This window comes from Lacerta agilis, chromosome 5 (genome assembly GCF_009819535.1).
Source record: "Lacerta agilis isolate rLacAgi1 chromosome 5, rLacAgi1.pri, whole genome shotgun sequence".
NCBI lineage: Eukaryota > Metazoa > Chordata > Lepidosauria > Squamata > Lacertidae > Lacerta > Lacerta agilis.
This window is the reverse complement of record NC_046316.1, coordinates 93,515,520-93,534,032: the sequence shown is the minus strand read 5'-3', so window position 1 is coordinate 93,534,032 and position 18,513 is coordinate 93,515,520. Positions and strand designations below refer to the sequence as shown.

General features: G+C 47.6%; 1 protein-coding gene across 1 annotated transcript in view; it reads right to left on the bottom strand.

The window, feature by feature from the left end:
• LPP (LIM domain containing preferred translocation partner in lipoma) overlaps positions 1-18,513 on the bottom strand; it is a 112,038-nt gene that overhangs the window by 57,457 nt on the left and 36,068 nt on the right. The window lies entirely within an intron of this gene.

Sequence of the window (18,513 nt, the reverse complement as noted above, 5' to 3'; positions counted from 1 at the left end):
CTCAAAGAGGCAAGCGTGTTCACCTTAAGAACCTAAGAAGCCAATGCATCAGGTCAATGGCCTATCTAGTCATGGAATCATAGAATTGGAGAGTTGGAAGGGACCCCCAGCGGTCATCTAGTCCAACCCCCTGCAAGGCAGGAATCTCAGCTAAAGCATTCATGGCTTAGTTAAAAACCTCTAAGCAACGAGAGTCCACAACCTCCCTAGGGAGAGCGTTCCACTGTCAGAAAGTTCTTCCTGATGTTTAGTTGGAATCTCCTTTCCTGTAACTTGAAGCCATGGGTTCGAGTCCTACCCTCCAGAGCAGTAGGGGACACACCCTGGGAACAGTCTCCCTCGCAGTCTTCTCCCGAAACCTGGAATGCAAAGTAACCATGCACAAAATAGCACGGCTAAAGAATCCCACAAGTTCTACCACACGTGGTGGACGTGCAAGATAACAAAATCATTCTGGGAAATGATTTATAACGAGTTGGGAGGGGGAATGTTTAAAATAACGTTTGTGAAAAAACCAGAGGCTTTTTTAATTAGGAATTTTAGGTGCAGAGATACCAAAGGGGTAGAAACGATTATTTATGTACACAACGACAGCAGCATGGATACTACTGGCCCAGAGATGGAATGAAGATAAAAGTCCCGACCAGAGACGAACGGTTGATGAAGATGATGGACTACGCCGAAATGGCGAAACTGGCCGGGGAAATCAGAAACCAAGAAGAGAAGAACTTTCAGAAGGAATGGGGGAAATTGGCAATGTATTTAAGAGAACACTGCAAACAACTAAAAACTTTTGCAGGATTCGAGTGACGCTTGGAATGAAGGATAACTATATGAAAAGACATTCTTGATTAAATTAACAAAAGAAAATGAAAATAAACAGTGCGCTAGATAGAGACACGGTAGAGACACGATGGGGTGGTGGGAAGTCGCTGGAAACTTAAGCAGAACGTACTGTGATGTGATGTAACAAATATTATTGCTCTTTTTTGGTGAATCCATTTGTTTGTTCCTTCTTTTTAATCTTAATAAAGCATTTTTAAAAAAATATATATATATGGTAGAAATGGGTTATTTAAGAAAAACAGAAAAATAAGAGAAGCAGTTAGAAAAAGATTGATAATGGTAACTGTGGAAGGGCGGAGGGGAGTCGAAGGAATCAGGGAATCCTAAATGTTGATGTTGAAGCTTAATGTTTGAATTTAAATTTGCAATAAAAAAGAATTGATTCAAGAATTCCACAAGTTGTGGTCCTCCCCCCACCCCCTGCCCTTTCCCTCCTCTCTGTGCAGGATCCTTCCCTCCCCAACCCCTGCCTTTGTAATTAGACTCACAGTAAATGCAGGAAGCCATGCGCAAGGAACACAATGTTCACAGCTGCCATTCACAGCTAAATAATTAGTCAATATTGGGCTCCCAACGCTGCCCCTGGCGCTCATGCCAATCTGGACAGGGGGGGGGGGGCGCTTGTCCTCGTGTCACACCAGGCCGTCCTCCGCCGCTGCTACCATAATCCAGCATGCTGGCCTCGCAGGAGACGGGGCCGACTCGTTGCTAATCCAGCGAGATTCCTACAAGCAAAACTCGGCGGGGGTTGAGTCGGGGAGGGTGGAGAGGCAGAACCCTCGAAAGCTGCACGCACACGCAGAAAAAAGACCTATGCATCTCTGCGCCGACCAACTCTTGGAAAGATTGTCTTCTTTTTCCTCCGATTGCTGACCGGAGCCAAGACCTTGGCAGCGAGTAGGTGCTCAGAGATCTGTGCCGGTTGCCTGTTTGCTGCAGGGCCAATTCTGAGGTGTTGCTCTTAGTATATAAAGTTCTTAAGAATTTGGACCCAGTTTATCTGACCCAGCAGCAGACAGGGAGTTCCAGGCAGGGTGTTTAGGGGCTGCCACACCAAACGAACACGCTCTTACAAATGCAGGTGAAAATACAGGTTAGGGACGCGGGTGGCGCTGTGGTCTAAACCACCGAGCCTCTTGGGTTTGTTGATCGGAAGGTCGGCGGTTCGAATCCCCATGACACAGTGAGCTCCCGTTGCTCGGTCCCTGCTCCTGCCCACCTAGCAGTTCGAAAGCACGTCAAAGTGCAAGTAGATAAATAGGTACCACTCCGGTGGGAAGGTAAACAGCGTTTCCATGCGCTGCTCTGGTTTGCCAGAAGCGGCTTAGTCATGCTGGCCACATGACCCGGAAGCTGTATGCCGGCTTATGCCGGCTCCCTCGGCCAGTAAAGCGAGATGAGCACCGCAACCCCAGAGTCAGCCACAACTGGACCTAATGGACAGGGGTCCCTTTACCTTTACCTTACAAATGCAGAGCAATTTTTTGCAAATGTACCTGTAACTCTGCCAGTTCCACCAATTGAAGCAATTAAGTGGGCACAGATGGGGTAAAGAGAAATATGTATAAACCACACTATTAAAGGAAAAGTAACAAAATGATTTGCACTTTCCAGGTTGATAGGCGGACAGCATCTATCTGTGGTTTTTCTGCTTCCCTATATTTTTTGCTGTAGTTTTTGGCACACAAAATGTACCAACCAGGGGAAGACAAGACAAGAAAATAAATGAAAATGTTAAAAAGGTTCCGATAGGCGTGTTTTAGGTTGTAAATTGTCTTATTTATTTATTCAAAGTTTTTTAAAGACCACTGGACAAATTTAAACTGCTAAGAATGCATTAAATCCACGTGCAAAACTAGCGTGACCCGTGCCCAGTGATGCTCCCCTAAATAGACCTGCTTGCATGAAAAAGGCTTGGGAAGCAGAGGAAAGACCAAGGGCTGACGGAAACCGAATGTCCAATGGGAGTGTGAGTTGAACTGTGGGTGCTAGCACCCTAAAATCTCTGCCCTGCACACCAGGACAGTACAGGTAGATAGCCATGTTGGTCTGCCGTAGTCAAAACAAAATAAAAAATAAAATAAAAATCTTTCCAGTAGCACCGTAGAGACCAACTAAGTTTGTTCTTGGTGTGAGTTTTCGTGTGCACGCACACTTCTTCAGATACACTGAAACAGAAATCACCAGACCCTCCCCACCCTCTCACTATATATAAGGGTCTGGTGACTTCTGTTTCAGTGCATCTGAAGAAGTGTGCATGCACACGAAAGCTCATACCAATAACAAACTTAGTTGGTCTCTAAGGTGCTACGGGAAGGATTTTTTTTTTCTTTTTGACCAGGACAGTAATTATATATATATATATATTTTTATAAAAGGAAAGGATTGAGAGGTGAGATTTGTAATGGTAAATGTATGATTTGTTGTTGTTCAGTCATTCAGTCGTGTCTGACTCTTCGTGACCCCATGGACCAGAGCACGCCAGGCACGCCTATCCTTCACTGCCTCTCGCAGTTTAATGTATGATGCATGTACTAAATTTTTGGAAAATTCATAAATAAATAAATAAATAAATAAATAAGGTGGTCTTATACTGAATAACATGGAATGTTTTTTGTACAATACGCATTTGATATTTTTATAGCATTTGTATTGTTCTAGATTTCATGGAATCATAGAATAGTAGAGTCGGAGGGGACTCTGAGGGACATCTAGTCTAGCCCCCTGCGATGCAGGAATCTCAGCTAAAGCATCCCTGACAGATGGCCCTCCAACCTCTGCTTAAAAACCTCCACCACTGTTGGACAGCTTTTAATGTCAGAAAGTTCTTCCTGATCTTTAGTCGGAATCTCTTTTCTTCTGACTTGAATCCAGTGGTTCGGGTCCAGCACTCCAGAGCAGGAGAAAACAAGCTTCCTCCCCTCTTCCATGGGATATTTGAAGATGGCTCTCAGGAGGAATTAAAGAACCTTTCAATGAGGGTGAAAGAGGAGAGCACAAAATATGGTCTGAAGCTCAACATAAAAAAACTAAGATCATGGCCACTGGTCCCATCACCTCCTGGCAAATAGAAGGGGAAGAAATGGAGGCAGGGAGAGATTTTACTTTCCTGGGCTCCATGATCACTCCAGATGGTGACAGCAGTCACGAAATTAGAAGACGCCTGCTTCTTGGGAGAAAAGCAATGACAAACCTAGACAGTATCTTAAAAAGCAGAGACATCACCTTGCCGACAAAGGTCCGTATAGTTAAAGCTATGGTTTTCCCAGTAGTGATGTGTGGAAGTGAGAGCTGGACCATAAAGAAGGCTGATCGCCGAAGAATTGATGCTTTTGAATTATGGCGCTGGAGTCAACTCTTTAGAGTCCCGTGGACTGCAAGAAGATCAGACCTATCCATTCTGAAGGAAATCAGCCCCGAGTGCTCACTGGAAGGACAAATCCTGAAGCTGAGGCTCCAGTACTTTGGCCACCTCATGAGAAGAGAAGACTCCCTGGAAAAGACCCTGATGTTGGGAAAGATGGAGGGCACAAGGAGAAGGGGACGACAGAGGACGAGATGGTTGGACAGTGTTCTCGAAGTGACTAACATGAGTTTGGCCAAACTGCGGGAGGCAGTGGAAGACAGGGGTGCCTGGCGTGCTCTGGTCCATGGGGTCACGAAGAGGCGGACACGACTGAAAGACTGAACAACAACAAACTCATATCTTCCCTCCATCTCCTCTTTCCCAGGCATACTCAGCTCCCTCAACCATCTCCAAACCCTCAATCATCTTGGTCACTAGAGACTGTGCTGCTTTTATGACATTTATTTGCGCATAACATACAACCTGAGCATAGGATGGAGGGGCTCACAGCATCAACACTGCTACAGATCTTGCAAATCCATTAGTCCCAGCTTGGGATCCAGCACAGGTCAAGCAGGTCTCTGTGTCTCCGGCTTCCTGCTTGCTTCCTGGCTGGCTTTTGTTGTCCTACCTAGTAGACAGGTGAGAGGGTGGAGGGAGGATCCCCCTACCACTAAGGTGTAGTTCTTGCAACCCAGCTCATTCTCTTGGGATGCTGACCAGCTAAGGCTTACAAAGAACCTCATTTGACCAGTTCAGCAACAGAATCCTATGTTAGATTCCGACCTTTGCTAATAAAAGACCCCAAGAATGGGCAGGAGCTCAGGCCATCATGCAGACCGACCTCCCGAACCTGCAAGACAAAACTTCTTTTTTCCAGATGTTTATCCCTGTTTCAAGGAGGAAACTGAAAACTCAGGGCTGCCTTTTCCTCCTCCCCCTCCTCAAAAAAAAGAAGAATAAATGATTTACCTAGCAGCTTGAACTCAAAAGACTGCAGGCTTTTCATTTCCTTAAGAAAATAATTTGTTTCCCCTACGTGCTCACACCCATGCAACTCAGACTGCAATTACAGGAAATGCAAAAAGGAATTCAGTTTAGTCACTGGAAAATGGTTCATCGCCGGCCACCGATACTGGGGTATTTTTTCCCCATTATAATTGGAGGGGTGGGTGGGTCTGTGTGTCAACAGCTCTGCTTCCCTGACTTTGGGCTGGCGTCCGAGCCCCAAGATGAGCTTGTCTCGCTCGCATCAGGGCTGTTGACACCTTATCGATGGGCTGCGTCTCCCAAGCCCATCCCGGAGTTCATTAAATGTAGATAGCGCCCTTCTTTTAACTGCCAGGCTAATGTTTATTAATGAGGCGCGCGGCATCCGAGAAGATGGAGAGCTTCCCTGAAAGACTCCGACAGGCCCGGCAGAGTCCTCCGTCCTCGTGGCTGAAGCACACCTCGGGAGCTTTCAAAATTAACACACTTATTTATTTTAATTCCTCAGTGTCTGGCCCTGTTAAGGGAACAGGCTCAGGCATTTAACAGCATCAGACAAAATTCCGTTCCTGCGTCACTTCTGGTCTGTCTAGTTTAGCTGTTGCCTAAATGGCTTTAGACCACATATTTAAGAGCGCGGACCGGTTCCGACCGCATAGGGCTTAAGAGGCAGCAAGGAACAGAGTAAGGGCTACCCCCCCCCCCAAGGAGATTCCACGCTGCCAAGAAGGTGTAAGCTCCATTTTAAATTTCCCACATAAACCATAACCCCCCGATTTCCATCCTCCATTCTTTTTTAAAATAGCAAGTTTCCGGCACTTGTAAAACCTGAGATATGAGATAAGATCTACAGGCACTGTTCTTCTCGTGCAACATCCTTCTTAATTTGTGGAGCCCAGAATTGGGCACAGTATTCCAGGTGTGGTCTTAAAGGTAAAGGTAAAGGGACCCCTGACCATTAGGTCCAGTCGTGTCCGACTCTCGGGTTGCGGCGCTCATCTCGCTCCATAGGCCAAGGGAGCCGGCGTTTGTCCGCAGACAGCGTCCAGGTCATGTGGCCAGCATGACTAAGCCGCTTCTGGCAAACCAGAGCAGCGCACGGAAATGCCGTTTACCTTCCCGCTGGAGCGGTCCCTATTTATCTACTTGCACTTTGACGTGCTTTCAAACTGCTAGGTGGGCAGGAGCGGGGACCGAGCAACGGGAGCTCACCCCGTCGCGGGGATTCGAACCGCCGACCTTCTGATCGGCAAGCCCTAGGCTCTGTGGTTTAGACCACAGCACCACCTGGGTCCCTAGTTGTGGTCTTACCGAGGCAGAATAGAGTGGGGCTATGACTTCCCTTGACCTGGGCACTAGACCTCTGTTGGTGCAGACCAGAATAGCATTCGCTTTCTTTGCCGCTGCATCACACTGTGGACTCATGTTAAGCTTCTGGTCCACCAAGACCCCAAGATCCTTTTCACATGTACTTCTAGCAAGACAGATGTCCCCCATCCTACATTTGTGCATCTGGTTCTTCTCGCCTAAATGCAGAACCTTAACTTGGTCCCTGTTAGTTACAGGTAGGTAGCCGTGTTGGTCTGCCATAGTCAAAATAAAATAAAATAAAATTCATTCCAGTAGCACCTTAGAGACCAATTACAGTGGTACCCCATGTTACGTACGCGATCAGTTCTGGGTCACGCCACGTAACCCGGGCGTACGTAACAACAATGAACAATAAAAAAAGAAGAAAACCCGGAAGTCTGTGGGTTTTTGTGTTTTTGCGCATGCGCGAAGTGCGCAGAATGCTTCTGCGCACCCGCGCGCCACGTGCGCTCCGTGGAGGACTTCTGGGTCACGGAGGTGCGTAACTCGAATGTACCCAATATGGAGTGTACACAACACAAGGTATGAGTGTAAGTTTGTCATTGGTATGAACTTTTGTGTGCATGCACACTTCTTCAGAAATTCATTTTGTTAGCTTGCGCGCAGTTCTCCAATCTGTTAAGGTCACCTCGAATTCCAATTCTGTCTTCTACGGCATTAGCTACCCTTCCCAGTTTGGTGTCACCTCATTTTGCCTCCCAGTCTCCTCTTCTCCAAGCTAAACCGACCCAACTCCCTCAATGGTTTCTCATAAGGCTTGGTTGCCAGACCTTCAACCATCTTGGTTGCACCTTCCAGCTTGCCACTATATAGTCCGATATTTGATTAGTTTTCCAGAACTGGCTTTTACATGATGCGAAAGAACAAACATAATTTGGAAACTAATTGTTAGGGAAACAGGAAACTGGAGCCAGGGGCATCGCTGGGGGGGGGGGCGGTAGGGGCGGTACGCGACGGGTGCTAGGGGAGGGGTGACAAGTGGCAGCCCCTCCCGCCACTCCCCAAGGGGAGCCCCGCCGCCCAGCACCCTGTCTGTGCAGCGCTGCTGCTCCCGGGGCGACGGAGCGAGCGGCGGCGCGTGGGAGTGGCAGGAGGGGCTGCCGCTTGTCACCCCCACGCGCCGCCACTTGCTCCGTCGCCCTGGGAGTGCATGGTGTGTTCGGTGCTGCTGCTCCCGGGGCAACGGAGTGAACGGTTGCGCATGGGGGTTGAAAGCGGCAGCCCCTCCCGCCACTCCCACGCGCCGCCGCTCCCTCCGTCACCCCGGGAGCAGCAGTAAAAACACAATAAAACATCAAACATTAAAAACATCCCTAAACAGGGTAGCCGAGATGCGAATTTGGCCTGATTCAGCCACATGGCTATTATCCTGTTCTGACTCAGTTCAAGGGATTTTCCTATGTTCCAGTTGCAGACAGGAACTCTTTAGGATGGCCGTTCCATTACTCTCCATCATCTCTCACTTCTGGTCCTACCTTTGCTGGTTCATCTGATGGAGACTTCGGATACTCTCTAAGCCAGGCTTCTTCCAGATGTTTTTGGCCTACAACTCCCATGATCCCTAGCTAGCAGGACCAGTGGTCAGGGATGATGGGAATTGTAGTCTCAAAACGTCTGGAGGGCCGAGGTTGAGGAAGCCTACTCTAAGCCCCCTCTAATGCCACACGGTGGCCTGTGATGCCATTTCGCTGAATTATCCGCAATCTCCGATTAGCAAGCATTAAAAGGAGAGAGGCGCCCGGGCTGAGACAGGAACGGATAAAAACGTACAATAAACAAAGCTCAAAGGTTGGTTTCGTAAAGGTCAACAATTTGCTCTTGCTGTGGGTTCCTCTTCCCGGAAGCCGCTAAGGCGTGCAGCGGCTAAAACCCACCACCAAGAATAGCTGGGGAGGTTTTCTAAAATCAACACCTTCCGTCTACTGGTGGCCCCAAGAAATGAGGGTAAAACAGGTTAGGAAAGGAGGAGGAATTCGCATGGATGAACCCTGATGGCTGAAAAAGGTCCCTTCCTTTTTGAGGGACCCGTAAATACTGCACGGACACCCATAAGACTGAACAGCCCTTACCTTAATGATTTCTCCGAATGACAGAAGAAGCCATTAGTTTAGAGGGGAAACGATTAAGACGAGACATGACAGAAGTTTACAAAAATTATACACGGCCCAGGAAAAGTGGAGAGGGAATGTTGTTCTCCCTCTCTCATAACACTGGAACTCGGAGACATCCATTAAAGGTTGGGAGGTTCAGGACGGATAAAAGGGAAGTCCTTCTTCACACAGAGCAGAGTTAAACTGTGGAACTCCCTGCAACAGGAGGCCACGATGGCTGCCAACCTAGACAGCTTTGAAAGAGCATTAGACAAAATCATGGAGGAGGAGAGGGCTATCGATGGCTACTAGCCAGGATGGCTCAACTCTGTCTCTACAGTCAGAGGCAGAAATGCTTCTAAATCCCAGTTTTAGAAACCCCAGGAGGGGAAAGTTTCTCTCCTGCTTGTGGGTTTCCCTGTGAGAAGAGGATGCTGGTTTAAATGGACCACTGGCCTGATCCTGCTGGGTGTTCGGATGCCTATCTCCCCACCCTGCTTCACCTGTTCCTGTCTTTTGCACCGACACGCAAATGTTATGTGCACACAGAAAGAGGAAGCCCAAGCAAGATTCGCGAGCAATTTGGGGAAGGATGTAGGCATTTCTCAATCAAGGGAGAGCCAAGAAGTGAAAACATTTGTTTGATTTTAAACTCCGCTTGTCAGATTTGCGCTGCCATGGGGCCACGTTCAAGAGTTCGGTGCTAGTGGAAGACACCCCCCTGCAGCTCAATAATGGGTTACTCGAGAGACAGCTGTGGGAACTATAGTTTGCCAACGATGCCGAGAGGTGTTACAAGACCCCTCAGCATCCTTGATTGTTAAGTCGCTCCTGGGAATGGTAGCCCAGGAAGGGAATAGGGGGGTCTCCAAACAACTACCTGCGCCCTCGACAAACTACAGTTCCCAGGATTCTTCGGGAGCGGCCATGAGAGTGAAGGGGCATCATAGAGCTTTACATGCGCAGTGTAGACGGGGGTCACTTGTGGGAGCTTGGTCTGCCTAACGGAGGGTCACCTCTTTGGGACATTTATCTGCAAGAGGCAGCATTGGGTTTCTGCACCAGGGTCCAAGCACAGGGGAGAACATTGCAGACCATCTTCCAAAAAGCTTGCCCTCTGGGCGAATTTTCTGGATCTGCTTCTTAAGAGGCCACTCTCCCCCCCCCCATTGCTATTTGCGTGCATGCGTGCGTGCGTGTGTGACACAGACAGGATGGGAGGAAAACTTGTTGACAGCTAAAAGGTAAAAGCAAATATTGTATTTTTAGAGCACCGGGCTGACTCTGACAGGCGCCTCGGCTTGTAAGTGCCCATGACTCTAACGCTGCGCTGAGCCGCCGCATGAAAAATAAAGGGAGAAACAGAGAGAGAGAGAGAGAAATACAGCCATCACATTTCCAGGGCACAATGAGTCACTGTACTGTCCAAGGTCTAAAATAGAAGGTAAATAATTTTGCAGAAGCTGCCATCGCTCCTGGAGACTGGGGTGGGGGTGGGGCAAAGAGGGGGGGGCACCACCCCAGAAATTCAAACGCCTCCAAAACCTTCAGCGCTTTGAGCAATTTCCTTCTCTGTTTAACTGGGGCTTTTAACATTTCACCATACCCAAAAGGAGTATGATGGCAATGGCCTGAAAGAGTTAAAATGGGCAAATTATTATTATTATTATTATTATTATTAATAATAATAATAATAATAATAAACAATGGGATAGGTTGGATAATGAGAAGGGTCTGGCATTCCCCAGGGGGGGGGGCTGCAGTTTTGGCACTTCTGTCACTGAAAGGATGAAAATCCACGGCAGAGGTCCCTCGTTCAAATCTCTCCCCATGCAACTCACCAGTTGGCCAGAACCAGCCTGCTACTCCCCCCCCCCCCATTGCAACTTGGCAATAATAATCCCTACCTTGCAGGGTTGTTGCATGGATAACTGAATATATATATATATATATATATATATATATATATATATACACATACATATACATACACACACACACACACACACACACTGAGCAGAGTATTCCTTGTTTTCAATGTGAACCTCAAATATCGCCCTTTTGAACTTACTCAAACGCAGGTCTACTACCCAGCCAACAGATCCAAAAGTATGCAGGACACAGATGTTTATAGTGGGCACCGTCTAGAGAACAATTTGAACCCTTCCTTCAGCTAATTTAATTTTTTATATACTCTTTTTTCATAGGGCACCCAGCCCTCTCAAGGCAGCTCATGCAACAAGATAGATTAAAAGGGCAAAATACACACCACCACGACAACAACAGTTCAATTGAAAATCCAGCAGTAAAACAGAAAAATAAAATAAAATAAAGGGGGAAATAGGTGGGGGGGGGGGACGACACAGCACTGGCGGATTAATTGAATGTAGAAACTCTGGACCAGCTTCAGATTAATCAGTTAAAAGTGGATAGAAACAAGAGAGGTATTTGGAGGCAATTTGAAAACAGTCAATAAGGCTGCCAAGAGAACTTCCCAAAGAAGGAAGCTCCATAATGATGGGTTCAAAACAGAGAAGTCCTTCTCTGTGGTACTTGCCAACCTGATGGACTGCATAAGCAAGAAGAAAGTACATAGAGAGAAGTTTTTCCTCTGTTTCTCGTAGAATTTGTGGACGCGCAATGATGCCGAATGCTGGAATACTCAAGACCGACAAAAGAGAGGAATTATTCGCGCAGCGCATAGTTAAACTATGGAACTCACTTCCCCAGGAGGCAGTGGTGCCAGAACCAGCCAGGAAGGGCTTAAAAAAGGATGAGACAAATTCATGGAGGAGGAGAGAAATATCAGCGGCTACGAGCCAGGATGGCTCCGCTCTGCCTCCATGGATGGAGGCAGCAATACCTCTCAAAACCAGTTGCTGGAAACCACAGGAGGGGAGAATTGCTTGTGTGTGTGAACGCTGATTGGGGGTTTCCCAGTGGGGGATCTGTGTTGGCCCCTGTGAGAACAGGATGCTGGACTAGATGGGCCATTGGCCTGATCCAGCAGGCTGTTCTTATGTTCTTACAATGTCAGGTGACGAGGGTGACGCTGTGGTCTAAACCACTGAGCCTCTTGGTCTTGCCGATCAGAAGGTTGGCGGTTCGAATCCCCGCGACGGGGTGAGCACCCGTTACCGTGTCCCAGCTCCTGCCAACCTAACAGTTCAAAAGCACGCCAGCGCAAGTAGATAAATAGGTACCACTGCGGCGGGAAGGTAAACGGCATTTCCGTGCGCTCTGGCTTCCGTCACGGTGCCCCGCTGCGCCAGAAGCGGTTTAGTCCTGCTGGCCACATGACCCGGAAAGCTGTCTGTGGACAAACGCCGGCTCCCTCGGCCTGAAAGCGAAAAGAGCACCGCAACCCCATAGTCGCCTTTGACTGGACTTAACTGCCCAGGGGTCCTTTACAATGTCAGGTGAAGTCTCAGGCGCCAGGTAGCAGCTCACTTTCATGTTGCTTTGAAATCTCAGGCAATATGCTGCGAAGCATCTAAGCCACTAGGCATTTTCTGTGTTTGGTCTAATTTGTGCCCAGCTTCCTCAAACAATGTGCAGGTCAGAATATAACCTAAAAACCAGACAAATTTACTTTGATGGTGACCAGCCCAGCTCTCTCTCCCCTCCCTTGAACATCACAGTTTAGCAGAGGGACAGGCGTCACCAGTGCCTTTTTCCTAAAAAAAATAAAAATGTTCAGGGGTACTCTCATTCTGACTCAAGAAAATCCCCATTTTATAGTTCAACTTGGGGGGAAATAAATACAGTAAATTGTACGAAGATTCACAAAATGTTTAGTGCCAGTTACAGGTAGGCAGCCATGTTGGTCTGCCATAGTCAAAACAAAATAAAATATAAAAAAAATCCCTCCAGTAGCACCTTAGAGACCAGCTAAGTTAGTTCTTGGTATGAGCTTTCGTGAGCTTTCTGGTATCTGTCTTGTAAAAGTCAAAACAAAATAGAAAATTCTTTCCAGTAGCACCTTAGAGACCAACTGAGTTTGTTCTTGGTATGAGCTTTCGTATCTGAAGAAGTGTGCATGCACACGAAAGCTCATGCCAAGAACAAACTTAGTTGGTCTCTAAGGTGCTACTGGAAGGAATTTTTTATTTTGTTTTGACTATGGCAGACCAACACGGCTACCTACCTGTAACATAAAATCTTAAAACAAAATAAAATAAAAAATTCCTTCCAGTAGCACCTTAGAGACCAACTAAGTTTGTTCGTGGTATGAGCATTCGTGTGCATGCACACTTCTTCAGATACACTGAAACAGAAGTGTACGAAAGCTCATTAATCCTTATTACCCAAATAACAAAATAGAACTTCCTGAGACAAACACATAAAATCTTATGTGTATCTGAAGAAGTGCGCATGCACAGGAAAGCTCATACCAAGAACAAACTCAGTTGGTCTCTAAGGTGCTATTGGAAGGAATTTTTTTATTTTTTATTTTGTTTTGAAAATGTTTAGTGGTGTGCGTACCCCCAGAAAAAAAAGCGCTGGGTGCCACCTTACTGCAAACCAATCTTAGGCTGAAATGGAATTGCATGTGTGATTTAAAACAATATATACATTTATACACACAAACACAAATATATATATATATATGGTTGTACAAAGGCATACATGCTCATGAATTTGCATGGGCATCAAAGGCAAGGTGCAAGCAGGAGCATGGCGAGAGGCTCCCTTCTGCGTGACCTGCTTTTGAATAAACAATGTTATATTCCGCAGTCAATTATCTCCAAAGTACAAAGTGTTCTGTTACCAAAAAAAGACCGTCAGCAGCGGCTGGTCTGAGAGGGCGCATCCGCGCACCGGAGCGAGCGCTTAATCTTTTGTGTTCCCGTATAATTTTATACAAATGGGGTCGGTTTGGAGGCCGCAGACAAGATCCCGCCATTCCCCTTTTAGTCCTATTATCCTGCAAAGCGTCTAATTGCAGGCTTCGGCGAGAGGTGCTGGCATCGCTAGGGAAATGAGAGGAGGGTACGCTTTGCACAGCTCGGTAACAAGGCACCCAAAAGGAAAGTGGAAAAACAAATCATTGCTTGTGCGCATCGAACGGAAGGGGGCTAATAGGGCCCGCGGGACAAACACTCCCCGTTATTATGGCTTCGTTATGCAAGGAAATGCCTTTTGAAAATGTCTGGTTTTCGGTAACGCTGGCTCTCAAAAACAAGCAGAATCTGCAAGGCCAGATGCCCACTTCCCTCTGCCCCTGTGTGAGCGTCGGAAACGCAAGAGCATCTTGGCAGAAATGCTGGCCGACAGGTTCGTCCGCTCACTTGCACAAGAGCCCTCTCCACTCCTGCCATTTCCAGCAACCAGGATTCAGAAACATTGCTTCCTCCAACTGTGGAGGCAGAGCAAAGCTATTGTGGCTACAAGAAGAAGAAGAAGAAGAAGAAGAGGAGGAGGAGGAGGAGGAGTTTGGATTTTATATCCCGCTTTTCACTACCCGAAGGAGTCTCAAAGCGGCTCACATTCCCCTTTCCCTTCCTCCCCCACAACAAACACTCTGTGAGGTGAGTGGGGCTGAGAGACTTCAGAGAAGTGTGACTAGCCCAAGGTCACCCAGCAGATGCATGTGGAGGAGCGGAGACGCGAACCCGGTTCACCAGATTATGAGTCTACCACTCTTAACCACTACACCACAGTGGCTCTCCACAAATAGTCCTCTCTTCCCCGAATGTATCCCAGATGGCAGCTGAAATGCTGAATGGAGGAAAGAGATTTCTTAGTAATTTGCAGCAGAAACAGTTTTGATGCAGGCTATTGTCTGTAGTAATGTACGGAAGTGAGAGCTGGACCATCAAGAAGGCTGATCACCGAAGAATTAATGCTTTTGAATTATGGTGCTGGAGGAGACTCTTGAGAGTCCCATGGACTGCAAGAAGATCAAACCTATCCATTCTGAAGGAAATCAGCCCTGAGTGCTCACTAGAAGGACAGATCCTGAAGTTGAGGCTCCAGTACTTTGGCCACCTCATGAGAAGAGAAGAATCCCTAGAAAAGACCCTGATGTTGGGAAAGATGGAGGGCACAAGGAGAACGGGACGACAGAGGATGAGATGGTTGGACAGTGTTCTCGAAGCTACTAACATGAATTTGGCCAAACTGCGAGAGGCAGTGAAGGATAGGCATGCCTGGAGTGCTCTGGTCCATGGGGTCATGAAGAGTCGGACACGACTGAACGACTGAACAACAATTGTCTGTGAACTGCTTGGAGCCTCGAGAAGAATCATAGAATCAATAAAGTTGGAAGAGACCACAAGGGCCATCCAGTCCAACCCCCTGCCAAGCAGGAAAGAAGGGCAGGAAATTTTAGATTTTTATATTTGCATCCATATTTAAAATGTAAGAATCAAAGAAAACTAGCAATGAATCTTCAGAGAGTTCTTCCGGGGCTTCTGGCTCCATGTAGACCACTCTTGATTCCTCAGCTAACTGGAAAGATGAACCCCAAGAAGCTTTGTTCCAAAGTTAAGTTAAGAGGGAATAAGAAAGGAGCATGCAGGTACTGTGCCTCTTGCACATCCATGCGCAGCACATTGCTAACCCACAAGCAAACCCACAAAAAAGGCTAATGCTATTCTAGGCTGCATCAACAGAAGTCTAGTGTCCAGATTAAGGGAAGTCATAGTACTGCTCTATTCTGCCTAGGTCAGACCACACCTGGAATACTGTGTCCAATTCTGGGCACCACAATTTGAGAAGGATGTTGACAAGCTGGAAGGTGTGCAGAGGAGGGCAACCAAGATGATCAAGGGTCTGGAAGGTCACACTTCAAAGCTGTGGGTTTCAGTTGCTGTCTTGCTGTTCTCGGAGAGGTTCGGCCCTCGCCTGCTCTGGGAACACATTGCGTTAATTAGCTGAATTATCTGCTTGAAGCGCAGGCAACCCCCATGCTGAGCATCATCCGAGCTGCTTAAGCGTTGCTCAAGAGGAGGAGAAATCCAAAAATCAGCTCTGAGTGGGTGCTGCCTCATTGGGAAAGCCACGGGCAAAACTCTGGATGTGACCCTTTGATCTGGAACCAGAAGTCATAGAATCATAGAATCCCAGAGTTGGAAGAGACCACCAGGGACATCCAGTCCAACCCCCTGCCAAGCAGGAAACACCATCCAAGCATTGCTGACAGATGGCTGTCAAGCCTCCGCTTCAAGACCTCCAAAGAAGGAGACTCCACCACACTCCTTGGCAGCAAATTCCACTGTCAAACAGCTCTCACTGTCAGGAAGTTCTTCCTAATGTTTAGGTGGAATCTTCTTTCTTGTAGTTTGAATCCATTGCTCCGTGTCCTCTTCTCTGGAGCAGCAGAAAACAACCTTTCACCCTCCTCTAGATGACATCCTTTTATATATTTGAACATGGCTATCATATCACCCCTTAACCTTCTCTTCTCCAGGCTAAACATACCCAGCTCCCTAAGCCGTTCCTCATAAGGCATCGTTTCCAGGACTTTGGCCATTTTGGTTGCCCTCTTCTGGACACGTTCCAGCTTGTCAGTATCCTTCTTGAACTGTGGTGCCCAGAACTGGACACAGTATTCCAGGTGAGGTCTGCTTAGCACCTCCCATGGAGCAACTCAGACCTTTCGCTCAACACATGCAGGCTGGGTTGTTTGTGGAGCTCCAGCAATCCTGTGCCCAGAGTCATGGGATTGTAGAATTGGAAGGGGCTTCCAAGGGCCATCTAATCCAACCCCCCCACAATGCAGGAATCACCACTAAAGAATCCCTAACGGGGTCATCTAACCTCTGCTTAAAAACCTCCAATGAATAATAGCAGGCACAGCATCAGGGTGACACTCCAGGGCACATGACAAGGTGATGACTGGGTGCTCCTCAGGCTGAAGGGTGTGTGTGGCATACGTCACTGTGCCACCCAATCTTTGCATGCACCTGGTCTGCAAAAAAAAACCAACCCCTTCCCCTCCCAATGTTGATGTTGATGCTATTCGCATCACCCGCACATACAAAACACATTTTCATGGTGGCACCAAAAGAGCAACGTGTTTTCAGCCTGCGAAGGTGGAAATGGAAATTCCGATTTGCACACCGAAATGCTGCTGGTTAGATCGGGATGACTGCAAGTGCTTAAGGCGAACATGGAAATCCCTGATTTGCCAAAGGGCAGGCAAAGCGGGTCTTCCGAAAACAATGTTTGCAAGGATAGAAGCAACACACAACCACACCTGGCCCTAAATCATATAGCAAGACTGAACTTGCTGGAGGCTTTGTTCGCGCAGAATAGGACGGGCTCTCCAAAGTTTAATCCGCTTGCAAATCTTCTGGAATCATAGAATCACAGAATTGTACAGCTGGAAGGGACCCCGAGGGTCATCCAGCCTAGCCCCCTGGCGATGCCGGAAAACACTCCATTCTCTTTTACCTTGGGCTGCTTTAGTCATTATATGTGAGCCAAGCTTCGCTAGAATTCCCCGTGCTAGATGCACAAAAAACAAAGGGGATATGAGCACCCTAATGGTGCAATGCATCCCTGTGGAGGGAGTCACAGCTAACTGTGGACTTGCTTTATATGTAGACCATGGGTTAGGAACATAGAAAGCACCTGCTGGTTCAGGCCAGAGGCCCATCTAGTCCAGCATCCTTCTCTCAAAGAGGCCAAAAAGTTGCCTGGGGAAAACCCACAAACAGTGTTCACACACAAGAGCAGACTCCTTTCCTACGGGTTTCTGGCATTAAGAGGCATTGCTGCCTCCAACTGCAGATATTTGGAGCTCTTTCAGATTACTTTTCTTGGGATGAACACTTTAAGGGGTGATATGATAGCCAGGGAATGGTCTGGATCTGAAGACTGGGGAATGGATTCGCAGGAGGATCAGCTTCTCTCAGAAGAGGAGGAGGAATATTCCTTTCCCCCACCCCCACCCCACCCCACCTCCAGCATTTTCAGAAGCGGAGAGAGAGGCAGACACAGACTTAGAAGCTGAGCAGATTAGGGAGGAGTTACCCGGCTACGAGATAATGACAAGGGAGCCAGAAGGGAGGGGGCAGCTAGAAGAGACATCAATTGAGAGTGTGGGGCACCCCCCTCACCACGGACTCGGAGGTCTGGACGTATCAGAGAGCAAAGGAGGCAGAGGGGAGGGGAGGAACATCCTGTTGGCATCTTTCTTGCTGCGGAAGTTGGAAGGAGGGTTTAGAGTCGGCAACTGCCCTCCTTGCGGAGAGCCGTATATTGGGCTTGCAACACGATGCTATAATGAAAGGACTATTAATATATCAACTGCTCATTAATTCTTATCTGTGAAGTTACCAAAGGGGGGGACTCTCCACTCTTGACATGGGGCTTCCTTCGTGCTTGAACCAGAAGCTGCAGCACAATTGCTGACAGGAGGGAGGGCTTACAGGCATATAATGCCCCTGCTCAGAGATCTGCACGGGTTGGTGATTTGGTACCAGATCAAGATCCAGATGTTCTTATTAGTATACAAAGCCCTTAACAACTTAGGACCAGTTTGCTGCGGTATCATCTCACCCAACATTTGCCCCCTTGACCGCTTCAGTCGGCGGAATTAGCATCTCTTCAGGTGCCGCATAAGACCTGTTCGGCGTTTGTAAGAACCTAGCCATTCTGTGTGACAGTTCCTAGACTTTGGAACTCCCTGCCTATTGATATCAGGCAGGTGCCTTCACTGCACTCTTTCAGAAACCTGCTGAAACCATTCCTGTTTAGACAAGCCTACCCAGATGCTTAGGACACTTGATGCGAGTCCTAAATCCGTTTTTAGTCTATTTTTGCATTGTTGTTGCTCATTCTCCCTGTTGGTAATTGGATTATCTTTTCTTGTGAACCGCTTCGAGGGTTCTATTCTGCGATCAAGCGGCCTATAAATTT